The sequence below is a fragment of the Ruditapes philippinarum genome, unplaced genomic scaffold (assembly GCF_026571515.1).
Source record: "Ruditapes philippinarum isolate M1 unplaced genomic scaffold, ASM2657151v2 ctg64_1_1_1_1, whole genome shotgun sequence".
In the NCBI taxonomy this organism is placed as follows: domain Eukaryota; kingdom Metazoa; phylum Mollusca; class Bivalvia; order Venerida; family Veneridae; genus Ruditapes; species Ruditapes philippinarum.
This window is the reverse complement of record NW_026859760.1, coordinates 314,268-330,172: the sequence shown is the minus strand read 5'-3', so window position 1 is coordinate 330,172 and position 15,905 is coordinate 314,268.

Here is a 15,905-nt window from a genome sequence, read left to right as displayed (position 1 = left end):
GATTGTAGGGTTTCTCAGAAAATATGGACATTAAAATTAATTTGGGACTTACCCAAAAATGTATAGAGAAAAGGAACACGTTTTATATTATGTTTCTGCTACGTATGCTGACAGTTGTGCTTCATTAAAAAATGTGCAAGTAGTCTGCATAATGAGATGTTAAATCCAAACTTTCTGTTTTAAAACCTTTTGAAAGCTTTATTATGACGTTTTACTAATTTTGTTTCAAGTATCAAATCAATGTCAAAATGGCGACGAAAGAATTTAATAATCGTTAAAAAATTCTAGAATTAAAAAAAAAACACCTTTAATTTTTAATAGATTCAATATTTATTATATTTACAATTAACATGTCATAATAATAAAATGATAAAGGCATTAAAAAGGGGGAAAAAGTACAGTGTATCACTATTATAATAAGACATTTCACATACTTCATATCAATCAAGAATTATAAAATATCTTTAGTCCAACAAGTAGCTATAACCTGTAAATACACATGCGTAATTCTGTTTTCATATTCATCTTTCGGCATCAACGCAAAAGCTACCGTTATTATAATAATAAAATCAAATTCTGAAGAAATTCGTTTTGAGTGTTTCATTATTATATTGCCCATTGCAAAACCTGTTTATAAGTCTACTTGAAAAATCTATTGTAAGTTTGATAAATTGACTGAATTTTAAATCAACGTTTTAAGGAGTAATAAATGCACCACTGAAAAATGATAATGATGATGCTGATTACGGGAATAATAATAATGTGGTGGGGTTAATTTCAGAGTTTATCTAAAACTCTCGATTTTGATGTTTTTGATGCTATTTATCTCTATTTCCATTCACGAGAAGATCTGATATCTCAATGATATAGAGGAATGTATCATACACACAAATTATCGGCAAAAATCTGATTGTCTGATAGCCAAATAAAAAAAAGAGAGTAAGCGATGCCAATTATTTGAAAATTTATCTTGATAAGACTATTCGAATCTTTAACACTAAAAAGTGCAGAAGTGATAAAACTAGCATCGTCTAAGACGAAAATATCCGTTTTAACACTTGCAAGTCTTGCAATAGACGTTTTTTGATAATGACCCAAAACGTTCAGTTTAACAATATGATTATTTATGCTTTATCTAACTTTGGCAAATATAAAATTTAGTATAACATGTTATTTACTCACAGTTAAACTTCAAACACCAATGCTTTTATTGACACTAATCGGTTCAGAAAATAAAGACATGTGTTGATGTTCTGATATTTTATTAAACAACGGATTGACATAGCATGTGCAATTGAAAGTCTGTCAATTGTACAATGTTCATACATTGTAACAAATGCTGTTGTTATGAATAATGTAAACATAGAACTACAATTGCGAATCTGGAAAAAAAGTAGACCAAAGAAATTGTGGTTGAGCAAATGAAACTATTGAAAAAAAAATACATCTGATATAATTATTTCGATCGACAAACATATCTTCCGTGAAGTTATGTACTTTTAATTTCCAAAGTTTTCGATTTCAACAATGGAGTGCCTTAAAAGCAAGTTCAAAACTCGTAAACCGTAACCTGTAAACTTTTCGGTGTATCTGTTTTAATTTTGTTACCTACATTTGACTCCAGTGTAATCGTAAGTTACAAAAGCTTCAGCTGAATGGGGATGTTTACCATTGGTTTTAAGAACAGCAGGAAAATATTTGTATTTTTTTACACAACTGAAATTAGAATAAATATTTCGGAACAGAAATATATACAGTTTAAAAATAAATTTTGTTTTCTAATCGTAATCGCCGCTCTGTCTATCTATAGATACAATGCAGATATATTCCTCGTACGTACAGGAGATTTTGAAGAATGCTTGATCTAGAATTATCATACGATTAATTAAAAAAATAGTGTTAACTTTACTTGAATAAATATTCTGACAAAATTGTTTACATACAATTTGTTTTCATTACATTTTTTAGCAAAGGAACACTTTTAATATGTTTTCTGCACGATTTATTTAAACTGCCGTAGTCAGTCACAACCTTTTCAGCAACTTTTTAATCTGGATTAGTTCAGCGGGCGGTAAATGATTGTAAAATTTGTCATTCAGCAGTATATAAGAAAACCTAATGTATATTTCACCTCAAACATGGAGATCGTTTATCATTGCCATTAATATTTCATGATTACCTTAAACAATATTCTTAATATATAAGGCATTCATATAGGTCGTTACAGATGTTTCTAGTCTCATGTTACAACTGAACAACTGGAAAGACATTGATCTTTCGTTAAATTAAGAACAACAAATAACAAAATTTATATTTCTTTAGTATTCCAACAAATGTTCTATAAATGGAATTCTAAACGAGCTTGTATACCGTGCTATTATTGGATTTAGATGAAGTTTAACTTAAAGAAGATTGTAGGGTTGCTAAGAAAATATGGTCATTCAATTGAATCAACACAGTAAATAGAAAACGTTTTCGGACTGATATAAAAATGTTTAGTGTAAACTCTACCTGTGTAAAGTAAATGTAAATCAAATTACAAAGAAGTGTAAATCAAATTACATGAAAGTTTTTATTTAGAATAAAAGTTCTACTATTCAAAACATATTCAGCTTAACAAATAATAATAATAATAATAATAATAATAATAATAATAATAATAATGTATTATTATTATTATTGATGATGATGATGATATTTTTTATAGTTTATCCTAAGTTTTCGATTCTGATAATTTTGGTACTACACTTACAAACATGACTATTGTACATATATATAAAATCATTTTTCAATGCCACCTTCAGCCGGACATCTCAGTCAATATTGCAACAGGGAGCAAAAGCTTTTAGAGTATGAAGCTTAATCAACATTTAGCTATCTTATTTCTGGTTTTATTTTATTACTATAATAGGTTAAAAGGCTGTGATATCTCAGTGCGGCATCTGATAAAATCATTTTACAAATTGACAGACCGCTGGGAATGTCGTGTCACTTGTTGTTAAGTTGATTCTTTGCAGACATCATTAGGTTGATACAGACAGAAAAAGGTTATGGACAAATTTCAATTTTTTTCCTTTCCTTCTTAACTTTTTATTGCACTTGATGCAGAATTTATATTATTCTTAAGATTATCATTTTTTAAGCTAAGCCCAATTTATAAATGTTTTCATTTCCCAAAAACTTGTTTTGTTTTGATGTAATGTTACAATATCCGAAAAATAATAATCACTTGCCATACATTTTAACCGTCTGTTGGTTCTTATCGTCATCTTAGTGCAGTAACGGGCAAAGTCCTTTTAACTTCAATTGGAGTTCATCAGTTACTGCACTAAGGTCACGTTATGTCTTTTTGGAAGTAGTACAGTTATAGTAATTAAATATTTGATTAAGTTTGAAATTGCTACCTTCGTAATAAATAAGTTCACATTTAGCACTGCCTTAGGTGATAAACATGTTTTATTCTTTAAATCAAATATTAATTCATTATATACTTCATTGTGGTCCTTTTATTTTTAAAGACATTTTTAGTCACCACTAAATGAGTGTTTCATGTAATTTATTTACTGCATCGTTGTTATTACTATCATACTATTACCAGTATAAACTTACTGATTTTTATGTCATGGTGTTGTTGTAAAAAACAACAGTTTCGTGTTAAATGCAATAGAACTAGATTTCATTTCTTCGTTTCGATCAGCAAACACATCTAACAAAGCCAAGAAATATTGTAATGAAATGACTGAAATACTTTTGATTCCAACAATAAAATTACATAAGACCAGGTCTAAGTGTTACAATCCCACACTCATTTTGTATTCATGAAATTGTGTTTTTTTCCTATAACTACTAAACGTGTGGAATTATATTGCTCATTCGATAAATTCAGCTGAATTTGTTAACAACAAATAACAAAATTTAAATTGCATTAGAATTCCTACAATCTATAAATAAAATTCAATTTTGGATGATAAACGAGTGTGTATACCGTGCTATTATTGAATTTAGATGAAGATAAACTTAAAGAAGATTGTAGGGTTGCTAAGAAAATATAGACATGAAAATGGATTGACATTGTAAATGCAAAACGTTTTGGGACTGAACTAAGGATATTACAAGTGTTAACTATTCCAGAAATAAATGTTCTGCTCATGAAAACAGGCAAAATATCCAGAAAAAATTATTTGGTTACAATTTGCTTTTTACCCTTTTTTTCATACCCATGTTTTCATAAAACAAATACCTTCTGCAAATTTTGGTCTTTTAAAACAAATTTCGGTTTGTTTTTTATTTAAAGATTAAAAAGAGGTACAAAATAAGTCTGAATTTTTTATTATTTTGATTTTTGCTAGATCCTAATAGTTCTATATTAACATTAAAATTATTTTGAAACCTTAATTGTGTCATAATGGCACATTTTGTTTCGAGTGTCAAATGAATGTCAAATGTGACGTCAAAAAGGTGACTGAAATTAAATGTTTCGGGATAATAAGAATACAACTTCAATAGATTCAATAGAATACTATATTTCAATCACTGTTAGTATTATAAACACCATTTTTACGCACGATTGTGACTAGTATAGAAACATGCCAGCCTGCACTTTCCTTCAACATAACCATGCTCTATGTTATTGATGCATAATTTTAATATTTCGATAAAGAAATCCCTTAAACTACTAGTGGACTGTCTCAAGAACAAAAAACAAGCCAGGTCTATTATAGAAATATAGGAGAGTACATGTAACATGTAACAACCCTATATTAAAAAAAGCTATATATATTCATCGTATTAACGAGAGAAAAAACAACATTTTTACGTTCACTTAAAATGACATCAATCTTACTTCTTGTAAAATAATTATTTGTCTGGAAAAGCCTTGTAAATTCAGGAATACAGCTGGGCAGAGAGGTAATTATTTAATATAAGCTGTTTATAAGAGCTCTTTTGATACAGTATTATGATTTTATACTAAGATAAATGTACCAATCATACCGAAGATCAAAATGGCGTTATAGAGAATATAACGTGATAATAATACTTTTACTCAACTTCACAGAAAGTCCAATATTTAACCAGGTTTTCCGAAGGAAAAAACTGGTTATTAGATTGAGGTATGTCGGCGGGCGATCGGGCGGGCGGGCGTAAACAATTTCTTCTGTGCGCAACTCCTACATTTCTCAACGGATTTTGACCAAACTTTCACAGAAGCTTTGTCATCAAGTGCCCTGGCGCATATTGTCGGGGTTTTGCGATTAGATAATATTTGACCTAATTATGGCCCTTTGTTTTTTTCCTTATATAAAATATATAGTGAACAATTTCTTCTGTGCGCAACTCCTCCTACATTTCTCAACGGATTTTGACCAAACTTTCTCAGAAGCTTTGTCATCAAGTGCCCTGACACATATTGCAAGGGTTTTGCAATTGGTATATATTTGACCTAATTATGGCCCTTTGTTTTTTTTCCTTATATAGAATATATAGTGAACAATTTCTTCTCTGCGCAACTCCTCCTACATTTCTCAACGGATTTTGACCAAACTTTCTTAGAAGCTTTGTTATCAAGACTTTCACAGAAGCTTTGTCATCAAGTGCCCTGGCGCATATTGTCGGGGTTTTGCGATTAGATAATATTTGACCTAATTATGGCCTTTGTTTTTTTCCTTATATAAAATATATAGTGAACAATTTCTTCTGTGCGCAACTCCTCCTACATTTCTCAACGGATTTTGACCAAACTTTCTCAGAAGCTTTGTCATCAAGTGCCCTGACTCATATTGCCAGGGTTTTGCAATTGGTATATATTTGACCTAATTATGGCCCTTTGTTTTTTTTCCTTATATAGAATATATAGTGAACAATTTCTTCTGTGCGCAACTCCTCCTACATTTCTCAACGGATTTTGACCAAACTTTCACAGAAGCTTTGTCATCAAGTGCCCTGGCGCATATTGTCGGGGTTTTGCGATTAGATAAAATTTGACCTAATTATGGCCCTTTGTTTTTTTCCTTATATAAAATATATAGTGAACAATTTCTTCTGTGCGCAACTCCTCCTACATTTCTCAACGGATTTTGACCAAACTTTCTCAGAAGCTTTGTCATCAAGTGCCCTGACACATATTGCCAGGGTTTTGCAATTGGTATATATTTGACCTAATTATGGCCCTTTGTTTTTTTTCCTTATATAGAATATATAGTGAACAATTTCTTCTCTGCGCAACTCCTCCTACATTTCTCAACGGATTTTGACCAAACTTTCTTAGAAGCTTTGTTATCAAGACTTTCACAGAAGCTTTGTCATCAAGTGCCCTGGCGCATATTGTCGGGGTTTTGCGATTAGATAATATTTGACCTAATTATGGCCCTTTGTTTTTTTTCCTTATATAAAATATATAGTGAACAATTTCTTCTGTGCGCAACTCCTCCTACATTTCTCAACGGATTTTGACCAAATTTTCTCAGAAGCTTTGTCATCAAGTTCCCTGACACATATTGCCAGGGTTTTGCAATTGGTATATATTTGACCTAATTATGGCCCTTTGTTTTTTTTCCTTATATAGAATATATAGTGAACAATTTCTTCTCTGCGCAACTCCTCCTACATTTCTCAACGGATTTTGACCAAACTTTCTTAGAAGCTTTGTTATCAAGACTTTCACAGAAGCTTTGTCATCAAGTGCCCTGGCGCATATTGTCGGGGTTTTGCGATTAGATAATATTTGACCTAATTATGGCCCTTTGTTTTTTTCCTTATATAAAATATATAGTGAACAATTTCTTCTGTGCGCAACTCCTCCTACATTTCTCAACGGATTTTGACCAAACTTTCTCAGAAGCTTTGTCATCAAGTTCCCTGACACATATTGCCAGGGTTTTGCAATTGGTATATATTTGACCTAATTATGGCCCTTTGATTTTTTTCCTTATATAGAATATATAGTGAACAATTTCTTCTCTGCGCAACTCCTCCTACATTTCTCAACGGATTTTGACCAAACTTTCTTAGAAGCTTTGTTATCAAGACTTTCACAGAAGCTTTGTCATCAAGTGCCCTGGCGCATATTGTCGGGGTTTTGCGATTAGATAATATTTGACCTAATTATGGCCCTTTGTTTTTTTCCTTATATAAAATATATAGTGAACAATTTCTTCTGTGCGCAACTCCTCCTACATTTCTCAACGGATTTTGACCAAACTTTCTCAGAAGCTTTGTCATCAAGTGCCCTGACACATATTGCCAGGGTTTTGCAATTGGTATATATTTGACCTAATTATGGCCCTTTGTTTTTTTCCTTATATAGAATATATAGTGAACAATTTCTTCTGTGCGCAACTCCTCCTACATTTCTCAACGGATTTTGACCAAAACTTTCTTAGAAGCTTTGTTATCAAGTGCCTGGCACATATTGTCGGGGTTTTGTGATTGGATAATATTTGACCGCATTATGGCCCTTTGTATATTTTTTCCTTATACAGAATATATAGAGAACAATTTCTTCTGTGCTCAACTTCTCCTACATTTCTCAACGGATTTTGACCAAACTTTCTTAGAAGCTTTGTTATCAAGTGCCTGGCACATATTGTCGGGGTTTTGTGATTGGATAATATTTGACCGAATTATGGCCCTTTGTATACTGTAACCCAATTTATATTCGCGAATACAAATTTTCGCGGTTTGCCGAGGTCGGACATATTCGCGAATATTAATTTCCGCGTTTTCTTGATTTCCGACAAAAAAATATTCGCGGATTGGAGAGTCCGATGGTGCCGTAAAATCTATTTGCCGACTATTAATCTTTAATAATTGAGGTCATTAAATTGGTGTCTTAAATGTGATTAACAATACGCTAGCCTTATATTGTATTGGTAAGTGGTTTGTGATCAAAATTTAGCAAAACGTTTCTTCTATATATGTACATGTACGCATCGTTCGTCTTCATTTCTAAACATGTCGTTATTTCTATAACATATTTATATTTTGTACCCACAGTTTATCTAGAAAAGTCTTTAAGAAATTCAATTTAAGCGTTTCATAAAAAAATACCTTCTCCAATCAGGGATCGAACCCACGCCGAGAAAATTATGTTATAATACAGGCTGTTAAGTTTGACGGTTAAAAATCGATACTAGTATGAAACCATTTTGTATTTCACTGTTTGTAATTATGTACACCCCGGGACCCAATACCCTTTGTGATGCTCGATAGGTTTATACCACCTTTGTCTTAACAATTCACTCAAACAATTATTTTATAGGATCCAAAAAACAATAGCCTTTTGTGATGCTCGATAGTTTTCCCACTTTTGTCAAACGATTTATTCAAACATTTATTATTATATTTAATAGTATTAAAATGTGGATGTTTATTTTGATTGCTATATTGACATAAAGTTCTTTTGATATTTATAAAATAGTAGTAGTTTACTTAGTTTGTGTTTTTATTGCTTTATGGCAATATTCATAACATTATTACTCCTAACAGGTGCCCGTAAAATTCGAATATATCCGGTCAAGTAGCTTTGCATGAACAACGTCTAAAATAAAAATTTCTCTCCAATTTATTCGCGAAATCGTGCGGACTTATTCGCGCAAACAAATATTCGCGCTTCGTGGCCATCCGCGAATAAAGCGAATATTAATTGGTCGCGAATATTCGTTGGGTTACAGTATTTTTTCCTTATACAGAATATATAGTGAACAATTTCTACAGTGCGCAACTTCTCCTACATTTCTCAATGGATTTTGACCAAACTTTCACAGAAGCTTTGTCATCAAGTGCCCTGGCGCTCACTAAATTCCCATGTTTCTTCCAAGACATCATTCAAGTATTTTTTTAAAATTGTGAACATACTTTTCTTGATATGGCACAAAACACCACACGCCAATATTGTTGACAAAAGAAAATGACAAGAGACGCAAAAATGCAAAAATTAAGCAAAAATAAAGTACTGTTTACCTTTCTAAAACATTTGGGAAAAAAAGGCGAATAGACAACATAAAATTTCTCAATCATTTTTGTTTGAGGAATATTAAAAAAGCCATAATTCCTCCTAAAAGTTCAATTAAAAACAAATGCCCCTTCATGACAAAGCTTCTGTGAAATATTTTGCTGAAAACCTGGTTGCATCGCATTGCGATGTTCCTTGTTTTATATTTTGAAATAAAAACGTTGTCTTACGATTGAATGCTCTATAAGTCAACTTCTTCAACTAAAATTATTTACATTCTTTCGGCTTTGACTTTAACCAAGGCCCCGTGTAGTTTTCCTGTGCGGCGTCCACACTTTAAAACAGATGACTTCTAACTGAATGGAAGGTCTCTATGTTCAGTATATCAGTCACAAACGAGCACCTGAATAGAACCATCGACGCTCCGTAAGCTAGCTGGATAGCTGTCTCTCATCAGATATAAGAGGAAAGACATTTAAGATTTTACCTTTAAACAGTTGGTTTTCAAATGTTCATGTTAGTGTAATATTAATGACTTTTATAAAAAAAGAAATAATGAATTAAACGGACACAAAAATGTACTGGTAATATCTTATGATTAATGAGATCATAGATTTCTTATTTCTTTAATTCAAGATCCCTTATAATAGTAATTATTTTTCGGAAAGATTGATCTTTCTGTTACAATATCCGTTTAACGGCATTAATGGAAACACTCCTGTTATAAATTGTATTCGAAAACTGAAGAAAATAAGTCTTAGAATTCAAGTCAGAGTGTCAAATGATTGTTTATCGGAAAACCTTATTATAAAATATCTTAGAAAATCTATTGTAAGTTTAATAAGAAGCTGTAATGGAAATTCAACATCTTTAGTTGGTTTAAAAATGTTTAAATCTCTTGTTAGTAAAGAGAAATAGCAGCATGTAATTCAAAAAGCTAAACTTTTGGTATTTTGTGTAAATAAACATGTGTTCAATTTTCTCTATACATTGCTTGTTAGAATCATAAACACTATTGATGAAACACTTTTTGAACGATGTTATGTGAACCGTTAAAACACAGATTACATAAAATAAAATATACTTGTATGCCTAACTGTGTATGAGAAATATATTATATATTTCATTCATACAGACTACCTCAATCATCCCTTTGTTGAATTAGATAAGCTTGCAGTATATCATACAGTAATCTGGAGTAAAAGGTGTCTGTGCTCGCAAGAAATCATACACATTGATACAGTCACTCCGTCGAACCACTTTGTTATTACCATAGCGTTTCAGCAAGCTATTATACGATGTAGAAAGTTATGTGTATGAAAACAAGACAAAGAGAATTTCTCCTGGGTATTAAATAATTAATGCAAACAAAATTTGGGCAATATACTTGTAATTTCAAACTGCAAAAAAACACACACACAAAAAACGCCAACATGTACGTTAACTACGTTAATACCTCATATGAGCCTTAATTTAACGTGTGGAGGTAGTAAGACGCTATCACTGCGGGCGAGTTGTTGCTGTTTGATACTTCCATAAAATGCGTCGACAGTACTCGTCGATCGCTCCTATATGGCTTAAACTTGTCTTTACCATCTACATGCCACACAAAGTTAGGATCACCACCAAGATAATCGGTGTGCTTTGCGTCCATTTGTTTCTTTGGGATCGATTTAGTAATTTTGCATTTAAAATGTGTTTTAAGAAACATCTAACTTCTAAGATTTAACATCTTAGTTCAAATTTTTGTTTTCTAATTTCTTACTCAAAACGGCCTCAATGGGCTTCTGTAGTTTGAAAATTTTGTAAATCCAAAGAACTTAACCGTTACCTGAATTTTCCTTAAAATACTAAACATATAATTTAAAATTCTAAAGAATTTGTTAACAACAATGTAACAGAATTTAAATTTCATTAGTATTCCAACAATCTATACGAGTGTGTATACCGAGCTATTATTGAATTCAGATGAAGATAAACCTAAAGAAGATTGTAGGGTTGCTAAGAAAATATAGACACTAAAATACAGTTACACTGTAAATGGAAAACGTTTTGAGATTGGAACAAGTACAATTTAATTTAGTGTGTTCTTTTCCTGCAATAAATTGCTTTCTTGAGAAATAATTTAACTATTTTAATACATATATAACAAACGTCTTTAAGATGGATATGAAGGCATAGACAATAAAGCAAGATACTCGTAATGTATCCATGTGTTTTAGTGATGATAAAAATGCATATAAGTTTGATATCTAAATACAAAAAAGAAAATAAATACGAGCAATTTATTTTCAGATGTGATGCACCATAAAAGTTATTTAATCATTGTAATGCATTTATCAATGCTCTTTTATTACCATATTGACGGCTATTAAGGTGCCCGTTCTTGCCTATGATAAAGCACAAAGGGTCACCTGAGGTGAAACGTGAAATTCGCCATATTTCCTTAACTTTGTGTCGGTTTGACTTAAAATCAAATAAAACAAAGACAATTTAAATGTTGGATACTACTTAAGCTGATGCTAGAGGACGTGGATAGTACCTTGCACTTTCCAGTACTGTCCCTGAACAGGGTCAATCAAACCGGGCCTGCAACATTTTCAATTTTGCCGTTTTGGTCTTCCTTTAGGGATTTTTTCTTCTCTCTTTTTACATATTATCAGAGATATTTTTGTTGTTGATTTTTGTCGTTGTTCGAATTTATGATGCACCAACACAATAAAATCAATATAGTGAATTTCAAACTTGGTGTAAAAGACATCAGGTGCCCCTCCGTGCATCATTTAAAGTTCAAGGGGGCAGCTGAGCAGAACCACCGACCTTCCGAAAGCTAGCCGGATACCTGCCTCACGTGAAAGATTCTAAAGTCAGGGACGGGTTTTGAACCCACAGCGGTGGGAGGGTGAACTTTGAAAATGAACTGAACCACTCGACCACGGTTCAAAGACAGAGCATTTCTTAAGCAATATCAAACAAGTTTTTGACTAATTTAGATATTTAGGTATAACAAAATAAATATAAATCTAAACTTTTTAAATGTGTGCATAGGTATTTAAAGTTTTAAAAGCTCATTCGTATTAAAACTTGACATAACTTACACGAAAACTATTGTTGATATTTAAAATAGTTAAGTCTTTATGACACTCCAAAAGATTTAGATTTCACTTAATCACGCGGTAATTATGTCTAGAAAGCATCAGTCTTTGTATTAAATAATACCCATCAAACGGAATGAACGGAATAAAAGCATCAGTTATAAAATATAATCGTATCGTATGGAAAATAAGTTTAAGGAATCTGTTTAGAGTGTCTAATGATTGTTTATTGGAAAATCTGATTATAAGTCTTTTGAGAAAATCAATTGTGAGCTTGATTAAACGACGCATTTAAAATCAAGATGGGTAAATAAATGTTTAAAACCCTTTGTAAATTACAGGGATAACAGCTATATTTACAATACAAATAACATTCTAAATAAGTGAAGAAACAATTGAACGTATCAGTCACAGGGATAAACTTTCTAATTTTAGTCACCATTTCATCATATTTATGTTATTTCTTTGTATATAATTGTATCACTAGCTCCTGGAAGCATATTGATAATTACCTTTTTACTTATAAAAGGTGATCTTTTGACATGACTAAAGATTTAAAACCTTTTTAGAATAGACTTATGGATTTACTCCTAAAGTGAATGAAAGAAAGCAATGGTACTCATTTAATTTGCACCTTCTGTAAAACCTTTCATGGACAAAAATGTATGTTATGAATAATAGGTCCAACGTGAGTAGAATCATATATTTCTAATGAAAGTGTGTGCATGAAAACATAGGCAAAAGTAATTTGTAGCGGAGACACTAATTTTCTCCTGAAGATTCCTACACGTTCGTTTAAAGACAATTGATTTCAGGAATAGTTTTACACTAAATATAAAATGTTCTAGGTTCAATCACAAAACTATTTTAATTTTACAGTGTAAGTTCATTTTAACGTCCATATTTTCTTAGCAGCCCTACAATCTTCTTTCAGTTTACCTTCATCTAAATTCAATTATAGCACATTATACAAACTCGTTTATCATCAGAAATTGAGTTTTATTTATAAATTATTGAGATACAAATTGAATTAAGTTTTTGTTATTTACTGATCAAAATGAGAGTATTAAACCCTGCAAAAAACTTTCCTAGTGATAATACACTTGCAATGCATTTGTTGAACAAATATTATCTTGGGTTTCCGTGAGATAAAATGCATCGTTTCCTAGAATCGCAAAGAAAGCACGTTTACAGTCGATATATTTACAGTCGATGAGGGAAGTATGATATTTTAAATAATGTCTTTTCTTTTGTAGTATTTTCAGTTTATATTTATCATCATTGAATCAAAAATGCACTACTGACGAACAGGCAATAGTATGTTTACTTACAATCCACTTATTAGTAAGAATATAATCAATTATGTGCATGTCTTTATAATGTAAATCAAAACGTTTAATAAGAGAATTTGCAGTTCAATGTTTAATAAAACCAGATTTTTTTTACATAATTTTAAACTTACAAAATACATCAAATATTTTCGTCTTTTTTATTCTATTTTGAATTAATCATAGCTAGTAGATACAGGTATAATTAAATTTAAGCATTCTGGATTTCATTGAAGGAAAGGACAAATTCAATTAGGTTTTAAACTGGTAGGTGAAATGTTCAGATATTTGAATTTATGCTGATTTGGCGTTCCATATATTTAAAATAATCAATATTCCATCTGATAATTGTTTGATCATTAGCAATATAACAACTACTACAATGTCAATGAATTTGATGATATCCAAGGAAACAACTTCAACAAATTCAATTTATATAGATGTGGTAATAATGTACTGTGTGCTAATACAATAAAAATTAACATTGTAAGAGATCATTGTCACTGAAATGTATTTTGTTTTAGTAATGATGTTTATTTAGCTAGAATATCGGCTTAACAACAGCTTTAGTCCAATGACACTTTGCTCCTATAATTGAAAACAATGTTTATAAAGATAAAGCAACAAAGTGATATTGCTTGCTTTAAAAGACATTACAAGTATCGCATGTTTAAGGAGTTGCATTAAACTTAGATGTTTATAATACAAATGTTATTCGAGAACACGATATTTTCAAAATAATTCTGTAAGGCAGTCCGACTCTAAAACGATAAATATAAAAAGCGAAGGGCTTGATAACGATTTTCGTAGTATAATCGAAATACTTGCATAAATATCATTCAATGTGTTAAGATCTTTTGTTTAGACAATAAAATCTAAAATCGTTATAAATTATATACAGAAATGCATTCCGAAGAAAACATAAAAAATCTGGAACGCAAAATTTTTTAACCCTGACCAAAACTCCTTTTTAAAAAGTTCTTAAATAAAAAATTAATGTTTGGCAAAAATGTTTTTTTTATTCTTGTAGCCATCTTTAAATGTCATCTACAACTTCCAATTAGCAATCACTTTCGTCAACTTGAAAGTTGCTCATACACCACAAAGTTCTGCAAAATATCACAATTTTATTGGTAAGATTTGCTAGCCCTCTTATAATAACAAAAATGTCAGTTATTGTCAGATGTGTCAAGAATGTATGAATATAGATTTATATTTCCAAGGCTTGACAGATCATATTGGATATAAGACTTGGGATCAAATCGTCTTGTAATGATAATATGACAGTTTTGTTCTTATTGGACCACACCATTTGACAGAGTATATTTCTCTGTTGTTTTATCAAAAATGTTTAAATAACAAAATGTATATGGAACAAGAATTTGTAACAGAGTTACCAACGTCCCCCGCCTCGGGAAGTTTTATATGAAGCATAAAATTGAACTATCTCAAAAGATTGAGGTATGGACCTCAGGACATTCAGTCCAAAATTATGATCAATGCTAGATCTGCAAATGCAACAATAAATTTGTTAGAAAAATAAAATGAAACACAGAATTTGAAAATCTATCATGTTAAGCTTTGATCTCTAAGTGTGACCTTGACCTTGGAGGTAGGGGAGCAGGTGTTGTGCATGACATATCGTCTTATTATTGAGACTATTTGTGCCAAGTATTTTCAAAATCCCTTGAACTATGAAGAAGTTATAGATTGGACACAAAATATACCATATAACAGACTATGAAAATCTTTGACCTCTAAGTGTGACCTTGACCTTGGAGGTAGGGACACAGATGTTACGCATGACATATCATCTAATCAGTGTGACTATTTGTGCCAAGTATTTTCAAAATCCCTTAATCTATGAAGAAGTAATGGACGGGACACAAAATATACCAAATAACAGACTCTGTTAACCTTTGACCTCTAAGTGTGACCTTGACCTTGGAGGTAGGGATGCAGGTGTTGCGCATGACACATCCTCTTATTATAGTGACTATTTGTGCGAAGTATTTTAAAATCCTTTGATCTATAAAAAAGTTATGGACTGGACACAAAATATACCCTGTAACAGACTATGTAAGTATTTGACCTCCAAGTATGACCTTGACCTTGGAGGTAGGTGACCAGTTTTTGCGCATGACACATCGTCTGATTATTGTTAACAATTATGGTAAATATTTACAAAATCCCTTCATAGATAAGAAAGTTATGGACCGGACACGACATATACCCTCAAATAGACAATGTTGACCTTGAATGAGCAAGTGCGACCTTGACCCTGCAGGTAGGGGTCTGGTTGTTGCGCATGACACATCGTCTTATTATAATAAACATTTGTGTCAAGTTATTTCAAATTCCTTTGATAAATGACAAAGTTATGGACCAGACACGAAATATACCCTGTAACAGACTATGTTAATATTTGACCTCCAAGTGTGACCTTGACCTTGAAGGTAGGTGACTGGTTTTTGCGCATGACACATTGTCTGATTATTGTAAACAATTATGGCAAGTATTTACAAAATCCCT